Raw genomic sequence first — 13,444 nt, forward strand, 5'->3', positions numbered from 1 at the left:
AATGATTTGGACAAAAGTAAAACAAGAGGGGGAAATATTTTTGTGATTAATTTCAGTTTCAGTGTGTTAGCTAGTACACATTTTCTGTGACTGTTAAACTCTTTGGAAATTAAAATAGTACAAAATACAGGGATAGGAAGTTTGTAGCCATTTGATTCAAAGTATTTTGTAATGAAGGCAGCAATGATTAGAATGAGAAAAAACATGTTAAGATTCTCCTACATGGAGATATTTGGAATAAGATCTCTTAAAGCCATTAATATTTTCAGTGGAATTTATTCTGAACAGGTAACTGGCTATTCAGAACCAAATATTGCTTTCAAATGTTTGTGAAGCTCCTTCATAAAGCTAATTTTTCTACTGATACAACCTTTTGAATATTTTTTTGTTTGTTTCTCAGTCACAGAAACACACGATACCTTAGTGTAACAACTATAGGGAGATTTATTTTAAACAGTTATGCCTTTAAAATCCTAATACAGTATACCCACAGCTGACTGTTAAAGCTGACAATTAATTTACATGCTATCACATGAATAAGCCCTTTTCCAGCCTACTCTCAAGCAACTGGTGCATGATATAGTCTACCTTTATTCTTCCTGCACACAAACACATCCATGTGCTGATTTCATTAATCTAGTAGTTAGCAGACTTCACACCATCCTCATCTCTTCCAGCAGTTCCTTTTTCTCCTCAGATTGCTTGGCTCAGATCCTCTATAAACTCAGTTTAAACCATGACTTTCAACTTCCTTATGTCTCTAGGTGGGGTAGCATGCCCAGCCCTTCAATAAAGTCAGCAGATTTCACATATGATGGAATTAGTGTCAGCTAACCAGGTAGAGTAATGCAGACAGATGTCACTGATGAGTTACAATTGCATTCACGACTAATTATTTCCAAGGTGTGCTATGCCTCACCACTACTCAGTAAAATAACTAACTTCAGTGTGAAATTCAAACTGGTTGCTATGAAAAAGACACAGTGTCTGGAAATCTAATCCTTGCATCTCTGTTTTGTAAGGTCAAAGAGAACAAACAACAGTGCTGTTAAGTGTGAATAAATGTAGGTGATTTACAGAAAGACACAGACTGCTTCTGCAGAGCTGCAAAATTAAAGGTGCCTTCTTGATACCATGTGAGTGGTTTAGATTTACACCACATAGGAATAAAAGAGCTCCCACTGCCTCTCTTTCCTATTCCAGACTCAGTCAGCCTGATTTCATTCATTCAGCAAACTTCTGGAAACAGGGATTGAGGGACTTAGCAGAGCAACCTTTTTTTTTTACGTTTATCCCTCTCCTGCTCTCTTGAGCTCGCATACGGTGGGACTGACGTATGAGGTCAAAGGAGCTGAAAAGCTGACAATGCCTTTGCAGTCCATGCCAGGAACACAGTCCTATTTCATGGAGGGTTAAATGAGCATTGATGTATGTGAGAATATTAGGAAAGGCAGAAAACCCACTATTATGTATCAGCTCCAGTCCTTCCTGCCTCTAATGATGGTGATGCTAAAGCGTGGCATCCTCCCCCAGCATCTGTACCAGGACAGACATCACATGTAATCTCTTGGATATAGCAAACTGAAGCAACCCCATTTGCAACAGATGGAGGTTGAAGAAAGTTTAGACTAGAAATTAATTATAAATACTTAACTGTGATGGCAACTGAAGGTAATTAACTTTGAAGGTAATTAAAACTAATGCATTTTACTAAGGGCTGTGATGGATTCTCCATGAACGGACCTTTTAAATGGAGGTCAGATTCCTTCCCTCAGCCCTTTCCTAAACCTGCCAAAATAGAATTAATTCAGGAGTGTTGTTTAATGGCCTGTGCAATGCAGAAAGTCAGAATAGATGATTATGGAGCCTCTGTAGTTTTTGTAACCTACGAACCAGAATAGGGCACAGATCATTTGGTTGCAAGCAGTCTCTCCTGGAGTTGTGTGCCCATGTTTGGGTGAAGTTTCACTCAAGGCTTGCACAGCAACATTAATATTGTGCTGTCTTCACCAGAAATCCCCAGGTACATGCCTAAATAACTAATTCTAGGCACAGGAATGGTGACAACCCTTGGCTCTCTGCCAGAATATCTACGTAAAAACATTCACAGCAGGGCAGCTTGAGGGTATTCTGATTTAATTTAGAACTCAAAACATAGTTTTTCTTAATTAACAAGAAATACTCTTTGTTTCCAGAGTCTCTGCCCTGCCTGCCCCACCAACAAAAAAAACAATAGGCCAAATAATCAAGCAGTGATGATGGAAGCTAGCCATTACCCATTTATAAGGATTTTCTCCATGCACATTTCGTTAACTTCACACAAATGTCTTATGGCTTCCGCAACTGTAAAAGGGTTATTAACAACCAGATTGGTTTGTGTTCCTACCACACACTAAACACCTCAGTTGCTATGTGGGTGTTAAGCTTTAATCAAAGCAATATTTAGCAGGCATCAAACACTTACTGTGTATTTCTGAAACACACAGCATGTACACAGTGCAGTTCAGGTGCACAAGCAATACTGTTCTCCAAGTAAAAGTCGGTCTACAGCAGTAGTTCTCAGGGTTAAAAAAAAAAAAAAAAAAAAAGCGCTATCAGTGAGTCAACACAGTCAGCTGTCAAACCAGAGGAACTTCCTGACAAGTGAAATTGCTGTTTGTGTTTTGCTCAGCATGTCACACCCAATGGTTGTTACTTTGAAAGCAGTGTGCGTGAGCAAGCAGTCACATTGTCAGGGCAAGGTGACCCTGGAAAACAAGGTAACAAGGTCAGGAGTACAGTTAAGCAAGCTCAGCTTGGTTTGTGTCTCACAGGGGGGATGTGGAGTGCAAGGGATTGGAAAGTGGTCCTATTTGCATGCCAAGGGGGTTGGAGAGAGGGAATGCTAATCACATGGAGAGAAAAAACTAGTGGCAGATATTATCACATAAATATCCCTAACAAACAGTCTTGCACTGACTGCACATTTAACTAGCATTTCTGCTTCTGCACATGTTATTTTACAGAACTAGAACAAGGCTATTCCACCCGTTCCTACTCCATATAACCTCTATTTTCAAGAGGAAAGGGAGAGAAAGGTAAAGAAAAGGTCAGAAAGAAGTTGGAGAACTATGCTTATTGCCTCCCCAGAACACAATTATAGAAAAATTTAGGTTGGAAAGAAGGTCATCTATTCCAACCCCTGCTCAAAGCAGGGCCAACTTCAAAGTTAGATGAAGTCACTCAGTTAGAAGGTTGCCTTGTCCAGCTGTGTTTTGAACACCTCCAAGGATGGAGGTCTCGCAGCCTGTATGGGCACCTCCTCCAGTGTTTACCCACCCTTTCTGTGAAGAATTTCTTTTCTTATACCTGGTCAGAACTTCCTTTGCCGAAACTTACGGGCATTGTCTTTCATCCTTGCACCTGCAAAAGAGTCCAGCTTTTTCATAGCCACTCATTAAGCAGTCAAAGAACTTACAGTACATACACCTGACGAACATATAGTATATTACTGAGATAGGAGGAAGTAGATTTACTTTCTGTTCCCTAGCTACTTGGTCCCAAGCCTGTGCTGATGCCTGGGGTTGTTCTACCTCCCGTGCTGAACTCCTCACTTCTTGTTGATTTTCATGAGGTTTCTGTTGGCCCCATCCTCAATATTTCAATGTCACTCTACCATTCAGCATAGCAAACCTTTCCCCCACCCCGATACCCAATTTAGTACCATCTACAAATTTGCTGAAGGTGCAGTCTGTCTCATGCAAGATCGCCGACAAACATATTGAACAATACTGACCTCTTGTATTGACCTTGGGACACTCTATTTATTACTCTCTGCCAGTTGGACATTGATCGATTGATTACTTACCTTTGAGTCCAATAGTTCAACCAACTTTCAATCCATCTCCAATTTGTTCATCCGGCCCATGCCTCCTCAGCTTTCAAATGACAGTCCTGTGGGAGATGGTGTCAAAAGTCACATTAGAGTCAAGACATACAACATCCACTGCTGTCCCCTTGTCCACAGGGACAGTCTTTCCACCACAGAAGGCAATCAGGTTTATCAAACATGATTTGCCCTTGGTAAATCCATGTTGACCGATCCTGAGTGCCACCTTGTACTTCATGAGCTTCAAAATGTATTCCCAGGATATGCGCTCCATGATCTCTCCAAAGGACAGAGGTGAGGCTGACTGTGCTATCACTCCCTAGATCCTCCTTCATTAGCATTTTTCCCTGTTGCCAGGGACATCCCCTGGTCACCATGATTTTTCATAGATCATTGACAGCTGCCTTGCACTCACATCAGGCAGCTCCCTCTGAATGAACCCCATCCAGCTCCAAACATTTGTGAGAAACACTTATGCAGTACAGTGTAGTAATACATGTAACATAATGGGACAGAATTGCACAGATGAACTCTTTTCCTGAAATTAAGGTTGAAGTGAATAGATTTGTACAGTGGCTTCATTTGATGCTCTTCACATAGTCGCCACTAGAGTGAACTAGTGTGACTATGGCTTAAGAAATGCACCCTTTTGTGTGCATACTTATCCACACCAAAATAATTCTCCTAAGAGCTGCCTTGAATGTAATGGCTGCAAAGTCGAAGTCAAAAATTAAGTAATACTAGAGTTAGAGTGGTCTGAACAGGATTCAGTTTACAAAGAGAGATACTAGGGCTCTACTTATACTGGAAATTATGGGGCTCAACAGGAGTGCATCTGCAGAGCCAAACAGCGCTGAGGAAGCTACATCCACAGGACAGGCATTTCATTTCACACTAGCCCTAGCCTGGTCCCTTGGGCTGAATCCCTGTTCCAGACAGGACACATTAGGTGCTCTCTGGGTCAGTTTAGGCACCAAGACCAAAACTTGGGGACCAGAGAATCCAAAATGGGGTCAGTCCTGTGCTTCATTTCAAAAGCATACTCCTGACCCAAACTAAAACACTGATCTAGATGTGCACTAGAGGGACTGTGATTTTATAGTCTCACAGCCAACATTAGTACCAGCAATGCTGGCCACTAGGGAAATGTGCCTGCAATCATAAAGTGTGATAATACTGCCTGTGAGCTTCCCCACGCACCCTCGTGGCTGCCCTTCGTCCCAGCCCTCTAACTTGTCCCCTCGGGTTTATGCGCTATGCCTCATTCTGCTTCTCCATTGCTGAGCAGCTTTTCCATGCTTTGTTTTACACTACAGGTCAGGCTTTCACAATGCTGCGCAGAGCATGACTGAGAAAAACATATCCCCCCCCCCCCCAAAGGTTCTTCTGTGGCATTTATTCCTACAGAGTATTCCAACCAGTAATTATTTTCTCAAAATGCCTGTGAGGTGAAGGAACATATATTAACCCAGCCTTACAGGTGGAGATCTGACATACAGAAAGCCTAAGGAAAAAATATCCACCCATTCTGGAGTCTCAGCTGAGGCACTTAAAACCTGATTTAATATTACATTCAGATTACAGCCTCAACTGACATAGTTGCAGCTGTGAATAAACATTGCCTGTGCAAGTCACATCCCAGGGCTTGCAGTCAGAAAATGAGGAACCTATCACTAATTGCCACTTGTGAGAAGTCAGGGTTAGATAACTGAATTAGCAACGTGCAAAAATTTTGTGGCCAATTGCTGACAGATCGTAAGATTCTTTTTTTCCTTTGTTCAGTTCTTCCCTCTCTGAGTACCTACCTTCTAGCTTCTGCAAGAGATAAAGAAGCAGCACTGAAGACATCTTACCCTTTCAAGCTCCTAACAGGAGCACCCATCTGTCCGGTACAGTGAATGAGATGGGAATTTTGTGAAAAAATAGCATGTGACAATGTAACAATAACTCATACACTAGGAAGCATGGTAGACAAAGGTGGGGGGAAGCCCTTAATTCTGTTTTTTCCCAACTTCTGGTACCAGACTGCAAACTCAGCAATCCCTGAATATAAATTTTTAGACGCAGGCACCTAAAAAGTCAAACAAGTCCAGTCAACCCCAGTATCCTCCAAAGGTTCCTACTTCAAGTCGTCTTGCTCAGTCAGCCCCTTGCCCCTCCACTCTCTGTCCCCATCTCATTGGATCTCAGTCCTACTACTCTTCCATCCCAAACACCCATAAGAGTTCAGTCTCCTCACCTATGCCTATCCCACATTATCCCAAAATTACCTTTGCCTCTAGTCCCCTGTGGCTCACCACTCAGTTCTTAGCACCTCAGCCTGCAGCAGGCTTTTGCAGTGAGCAGCAGCAATTGATTGAAAAAGCAGTCTTCTTCATTTGCAGACCAGGACAGGCCATACTTTCTATGAAGAATTTAGCCATCAAGCTCCAGGGCTAGAGTTTGTGTGGCCTGAATTTTTCAAATACTTGTAATTTCCCCAGTGGTTTTATCCCACGAAAAGCAAAAGGCACATTTTGAACAACAGAGAGATCTCACTTTCTCACCGAAATTTAAATCCTTCATCCATTGCATCACTGTAGCACAATAAGACTTTTTTTCCCCCCCATGAAGGGCACTATCTAACTAATTGTTCCAAACAGCAATCCCAGAAATGGCATAACCATTTTAGCTCTTCAGCAACAATCAGCTTAAGGTAGACGTCTAGTATGAGAAATTTCAGCCCAATTAGTTCCAAGTCTGGCAAAATTAGAAGCAATCAAAGCCAGAGATTTAAGACAAGTATAAGGAAACTTAATTACAGCTGGCACTATCAACTCTACATACTATAAGAAGAAGCCAAAAAAAAACCCCCAACCAACCACTGTTTCAGCCAGATTGTCTAAACAGGTTCCAAGCTCCTCAAAGATGGAGGTGAGGCATTCTAGGTTCTAGTTACTTTTGCAGAAGCCATCTCTATAAGAGATGCATTAAAAATAACAAAACAAAACCCAAGCAATCCCACAAAAAACATGGTCCCTCTACTCTTATTGATTCATGCACACACCAGTGGCAGATTATATTTATTTTTCCTCGGTTTGGGCTCAAAGCAGAGACCAAATGAAGCAACAGATAAGCACTCTCCCTATCTGTTTTCTCTGTGTAGGTTCTTCTCTTTCCTTGCTCACTTTCTCACTTTCCTTGCTCCTCAGTCTGCAGTGAAACATATGGGAAATAATAAAGGTTGCTTTGGTTTGTTTTCTTCCATGCACCTCTGAAACTGCAACTTTCAGGGCACCGCATCTTGGTGGCTGCTAGGGAGCGTGGGTTCTTTGCAACACAGCACTTGGGTTCAAAGTCCTTTACTTGGTGGCATGGAGCAAAAGGGATTTTCAGAAGACAGTACCTTCTGATAAGAAGACAGCAGTGGGAGAACACTTCTACAGTCACCAACAGACACAGAATACAGCAAAGGAGTCTTTCTGACAGGGAAAAACATTTTGGTGGTTCAAAGTTCCCTGTGTTTCTAAATCATACTCCATGAAGACCACTGGCTAGAAACTGTCTGAAATAGCATAAAATCCAGCAGTGGAGAAACGACTGCTCAGCTTTAAATCTTTCTGTGCCTTTAGCTCAAGTAAAGTGCTTAGCAGGCTTAATACATGTTGGAATAATACATCACAAAGAAAGCCCTCAACTACACTTTAAAGTTTCAGATGGCTAATAGACCTATTACTCATAGTCTTGAACGTTAGGCTGCTGCACTGACTGCAGACACATACACCCCTAATCATTTATGTGTCAGGGCAAAATTGAAATAATGCATCAAATTAAGCTCCTGACAGTATTCAATGTAACCTGCATTAGACAATAGCAGTAAGCACTGCATGCTAAGTTCACCCTGCGTGATTAAACCCAGAGGTTACAATTGTCTTTTTAAAAGTATCTAGTGATTATAGAGCCATTAATATTTTATTCCTGCTCTGCCTTCCATAGGAACTTTTCACCTTCTCTAAACACGTTACGAATATCTTTAATATTCTCCACCTCATAAAAGAAAGTTTTGTTTACAAGGTGCAGTCATGAATAAAGCTTATTTGCTGTATCATCCCTCCAGCAATTGCTTTTTCATTTCTGATTATGCAGCTCCCCTCTGCAGAAAGTAATCATTATTCCCCTGCCCAAGGGACAGAGAAAGAAGAGGTAAATTGAAGCTCTGTGATTCATTTTCAGAAGGTGATACCTGTTTGAGCAGGATCAGCACAGCCTGCGATGGTGATGCCTTGTAGAAGCACTCCCCAGCAACAACACTCCACAGATGTCCATGTGCACTGTGCCACTGTGCCAGCCAAGCCAATCTGGTCTGTGTGGGATAGGATCTGGCTTTGGGGCCGAGGTCTGTGGTTTGGTTGTGCTGCCCAACCACCCCTTTAGGTTAGGAAGAGAGAGGCGCAGTGAGATCCTTGAAACTTCAAAGGGATAACAGTGATTGCACAGGGTGCCGCTTTACTGCTCTCCAAATGAAGAAGTTACTATATGATATTCTGTTCCTTTGGTTCCTACCAAGTCACTTCTGCGTCAGACGCACAACCCAAACGCAGACAGGGGAAGCATCATTAACTCTGCATTCCCAGTTCCTTACAAAATTTGACATTTCTTCCATCTCCTCCAAATGTGATTAACGTGAGATACAGAACAACTTAATAAATAACGTAACCTACCCATTGTAGGAGCATAGCATGGGGGTGGCTTACCCTACAAACCGGCTGAGGGCCCCGTGGCATGCAGTGCATGCCACAGAGAGCTGAGGTGAGGGAACATTTGGGCTCATGGGCAGCAGATGACAACAGCTCCCCAGCTGTGGCCCATCTCTTGGCAGACAGAGCCAGGCTGAGTGCACGTGACCGTGTGAGATCAGCCCCATCTGCCTCGGCTGATCCTTTTGCTCCCACAGTCAGATTATCCAGCACTCGCACGCCAGTGCTGCTCCACTGCGCTTACAGCTGTGGTTCACCAGCCTGGGAGAAGAGATGGGACTTGAAGGATCATCTGGGTCATGAAATCGAGGCCTCTGCTGCTTCAGCAGACAATGGCACAGCACCCTAATCTCTATATCCTTTGCATATACAGAAATGATGATGCAGAGCCTCAAGGTAGGAAACCTCCTGCCATTACCCAGCCTCAGCTGGCTCCTGGCCAATGCAGACTGGTTCATCTTCGTTACTGGACTGTCTTTTGGCTCCCCTCCTTCTCTGAAGGGAGCTCATCTCATTCTCCTTCATTTCCCCCAATACAGTTTTAGACAGCAGTTGTACCCCCTCTCTTTTGTGGACTAAACACAGCCTGGAGGCAGACTCTTTGTCCCGCTGAAACACCAGCCACCGCTTGCTGCACCGCGGCTAGATCACAGCTGATGACCACTGGACACAGGCATCAAGGTGAGGTCTCTCCACAGGCTTATTCACCATCTTCATAATTATTGGCCATTATTGGAACTATCTTGCTGGATACATGTCAGAATCAGGTGATAGCTTCCTCACAGCCATGTTACATTGCTGGTTAACAGGTCTCCATCAGAGCCCACAGTGTCTTCACATTGTTCTACCTACAGTCCAGTTACGTACTCTCCTTAAAATCCAATGCGAATTGTTTAAACCTGAATTAGTTCCCAAACAGAAGTTGCAGCAAAGAGGCCTCAAAATAAAAAAATAGGAAAACTCTGCAAATGCACTCCAGAACAGAGAGGCGTGTACAAAACAAATCTACAATGCTGAATTATAAGCCAGAAATCCATCAGTAAGAGGATTACCAAAAAGAAAGTATCACTATCTAACAAAGTGATTTTTCTCTGACTGTTACACAATCGTATGATAGATCCTTACATGTCAGTAATGCAGTTGAGTTGTTTTCCATCAGAATGGCATTTCAAATAACCTACTAGGTCAACTCTGAATCCATAGAAAAACAATTACAACTTACTGCAGTATCTTGCTGTCACACAGAGATGCGTTTAAACAGTGTGTTGAGACTAAAAGCTGATTACAGCACTGTTGTCACTGGTCAGCTTCCAGGAAAATGAAATTATGTTTTTACTGTCTACTATTCAAGAGGAGTAAAGCAACACATTGCCACTGCTTGGTTTGAGGCCCCTACCTCATGCTTTTTTTTTTTTCCCCTTTTTTTTTCTGCAACGCTGTCCCTAATCCTTTTACTTTCACATATTTCTCAAAATATGCAATTTAATCACAAATACATATCTAGATGGGTTTTACAGGAAAGAGCTGAACTGAAAAGATAATGAAAAGAAAAACGTTGATGTCAGATGAAAGAACTTTGTGAAGGCAACAGAAGCATACAAATAATAGCATATTTTGGAGCCCTGTTTTCTAAGCCTTCTTGCTAGCTGCCTTTTTACAAGTTCAAAAATTGCAGAATTTCAAGGAACAGTCAGTAATTGAGGAGACAGAATTTAAGTGCAAAGGGCCTAATCCTACTCTGTAGATTACTTAAAGTAGAAACACAGTAAAATAGGTGGATTCAAAGTGAAGCTTTATGGTATGTAAGATTTCACTTTACTTGCTGTAAAGCCTTACTAGAACTCATTCAAAACATAAAAACAAAGATTCCAAAGACAGGACAGAATAGCAATAATTTTTTTATAAGTGAATTCCAGACCTACGGACAAAATATCTAAAAAGTAGCTAATGCAATCTTGATGTTTCACAATCAGAGCGAGTCATTTGTGAATGATAATAATTCCCTGCTCTGAATTTGTTTTTGAAATGCCTTAAAATCACAGAGGAAACTTCCTATAGCCTCTCCAACCCTTTTGCAAAGGAAGAATGATGCATCATGTTGTAGTATACTGTCCAAACACCTCTCAGGACAAGGGAAAGAGAGCTGAATAAAAAAAGAAAGGCTTTAGACTGGAGAAATAAAGGAAATCTACTAAGAATCCTACTTGTTAAATCACAGTGGGTGTGTAAGTTGTAGTTGTTCAAAGCATTAGGTATTTCAGAAGAATTTTTCCTCCTTCTTGTATGCTTCCAGCACAGCTATACATTTTCCCCAGAGGAGATCCATGTGCTTGGGCATGATTAGTAGCCTTGGCTAGGTTCTCAGCATTAAATAGCTTTTCAGAGAGTGTACAGATGCCCTATGGCCCATGGTTACCCTCCTATTTGCAGATTCTCTTTTGTTCCACTAGCTACTCAGAAATGCCTTATACACTTCCAGGGCAGTCAGCCTATTCCTGGCCGTTAGTTGGTACTGCATTTCCAAGTATGCAATCTTCATGACTATTTTTAATTAGTTCCTTTGCAGTGAAAGCACTTTTTTTTTTCTTTGAATGATTTCAAACAGTCATATACAGCAGATGCTTCATGTTTTCAGTCTGTCATGTGCATTTTGTCTTACTGGCAGCTGCTTCTCTGGTATGCAGACACATGATATGGGGAAGAACATTTGCTACTCTAACGCTTCCAGTAATGCATCAGCAACTTTCATTCAACTTGGAGTCCAGTGTCTCTGGGGGGCTTTAAAGCGACTGCCCACTGCTTTTTTCCATGCTTTTCTCCCAGACATTGCTCCAGTTTAACACTCTGGAATTTCTATCAGTGCTGTTCCTTTTCATGACTCAAAGCAAACACATATTTCTTTTCCCTTTCTCTCCTGCCTGGCTGGATAGGGAAAATGCTGATTTCACAGTAGTTAGCCCAGAACAGCACCATTTCTGTTCTTACCAGCTGCATGACTGCAGGCCTAATGCTGCTTGCTTCACAAGGGAAACTTCTACTGCACAGCAAAACAGGCACAGATCTTTCAAAGCTGTTCTGGTGATGATGAGATGAGGCACCTCAGGCTATTGCCACACATGGGAAAACAGCTTGGTTGCACACAACTGCATTAAAAAGCACAAAAATAAAAATTTATACACAGCAGCATCAAAGTCAGCTGAACACATCAGAGTGAGACAAACTCCCTTCTTCTCCGTGAGGGAGGCATTCGGCATTCGCCAGCCTGAACACGGCAGCCTTTGCTGCTAATAGGTAATTTAATTGCAAAACCATCCCCTCAGCCGTGGCCCAGCAACACACACAGTTAACTTAGGCTAAAAGGGGAATTTCCACGCAAGAGTCACAAGCCTCTTTTTACCTTGCAGATCTTCTCAAGCACAGGCCACAAGGAAACCTCACCAGCCTCTGCAGATGGTATGTGACAAGGGGTTAGCCACCATAAATCTTCAGGGCTCAATTCCATACACCCTCACATTTAAAACAAGCACATGCTGAATCTACATCTCCTTTAAGGTCCCCTTAGTTAGCAGAATAATTGGCCTGGGCCTTAGTGTAAATCACAATAAGGCCATTAAGCAGAAATATTGTTCTCTCTCTTACAATTAAAGGATATCAGATACAGACTGATATACTGACAAGAAATCCTTTTTCATCTCAGAAATGAGCTTAAGCTATGCCTGTATAATCACTCTTTTCTCAGTAAACTTGCTCAAGCACAGATAAGATCAGAGCAGGCTTTGCCAGCAAATAAACGTATTAACACCAGAAGGAAAAAGTGTAGTAATGTTACACAAAAGGCAGAGCTGTCTGGTGGCCTGGCTGATCTGACTGCAGGGACAAGCGGTGACAGCAGGGGGCTCTTACCCAGGGCAGCATCCAAGCACCAATAGCAAGAGATGACAACAGGGTATCCGTGAAAAATACGTATTTTCTGCACTCTCGAATTGATAACTTCTTTTAAAGAACAGTTCCCAGAATAAAAACCTGCACATAAATTCTAACTTCAGAGAAGCATCTTCATGGCGTGTGATCAGAAAGAGACCACTGGTGATAACTGACTGTGCACTGGAGTTAAAAGAAAAGGGGACAGGCATTGCCCTTAAATTTGGCTCACAGGCACGTAGAATTTGGATCCACTTCTACTGCAAGAAAGAGGGATATGCACATCAGAAAAAATATCAACCAATCTCAATGAGTATTCGTAATTTTATACAAAACAAATGAACACGACAGACCCATACAAACCCATGCTAATTTTTGTCTTGATTAGTTGAGGTTAGAGTGCAGGCTCTGAGCACTAGGCAAGAGTGTGTGAGAGAAACAACTAGTTCCATGACTAGCAAAATCAGTAAAGCTCAGTTCCCTGTCTGCACTTTTCCCAAAACTAACATACAGCATGGATTCTCTGATGTACAAAAAATACTTCTCTCCTCTAACTAGCTGTCATTTTTCAGAAAGGCTACTGCAACTCAGTATCTTTAAGAACTCAACCTTCCCCTGTAAAATGTGGTTAAAATTGCCCAAAGGATTCAAAAGTTGCTGAGGAGAGACAACAAAAAGAAATACACAGACAGATGGACATAAAGTAATCATGTAAGCTTGTTTTCTGAAGCTGCAATAATAATAAAAAAGAGAAGTAATAATCTGGACGAGTAGTTCCCAAAATACATATATATCACCTGCAGTTTGACGTATATACCACTGCAGCTTGAAAGTGGTATGCAAATGACATCCAAACAGCCAAATACCATTCATACATGCCACTGGGATTCAATTTGTAAATGCCCTATATAGACTACAA

General features: G+C 41.9%; 1 long non-coding RNA gene across 1 annotated transcript; it reads right to left on the reverse strand.

Moving 5' to 3' along the window:
* Positions 1-2,266: 2,266 nt before the first annotated feature.
* LOC112984966 (uncharacterized) lies at positions 2,267-12,120 on the reverse strand. Its single transcript, XR_003259625.2, has 3 exons — positions 11,590-12,120; positions 3,848-3,933; positions 2,267-3,402 (listed from the first exon to the last, which is right to left on the reverse strand). It is a non-coding gene; the product is annotated as an uncharacterized LOC112984966 (long non-coding RNA).
* Between the last annotated feature and the right edge of the window lie 1,324 nt (positions 12,121-13,444).

This window comes from Dromaius novaehollandiae, chromosome 1, assembly GCF_036370855.1.
Source record: "Dromaius novaehollandiae isolate bDroNov1 chromosome 1, bDroNov1.hap1, whole genome shotgun sequence".
In the NCBI taxonomy this organism is placed as follows: Eukaryota; Metazoa; Chordata; class Aves; order Casuariiformes; family Dromaiidae; genus Dromaius; species Dromaius novaehollandiae.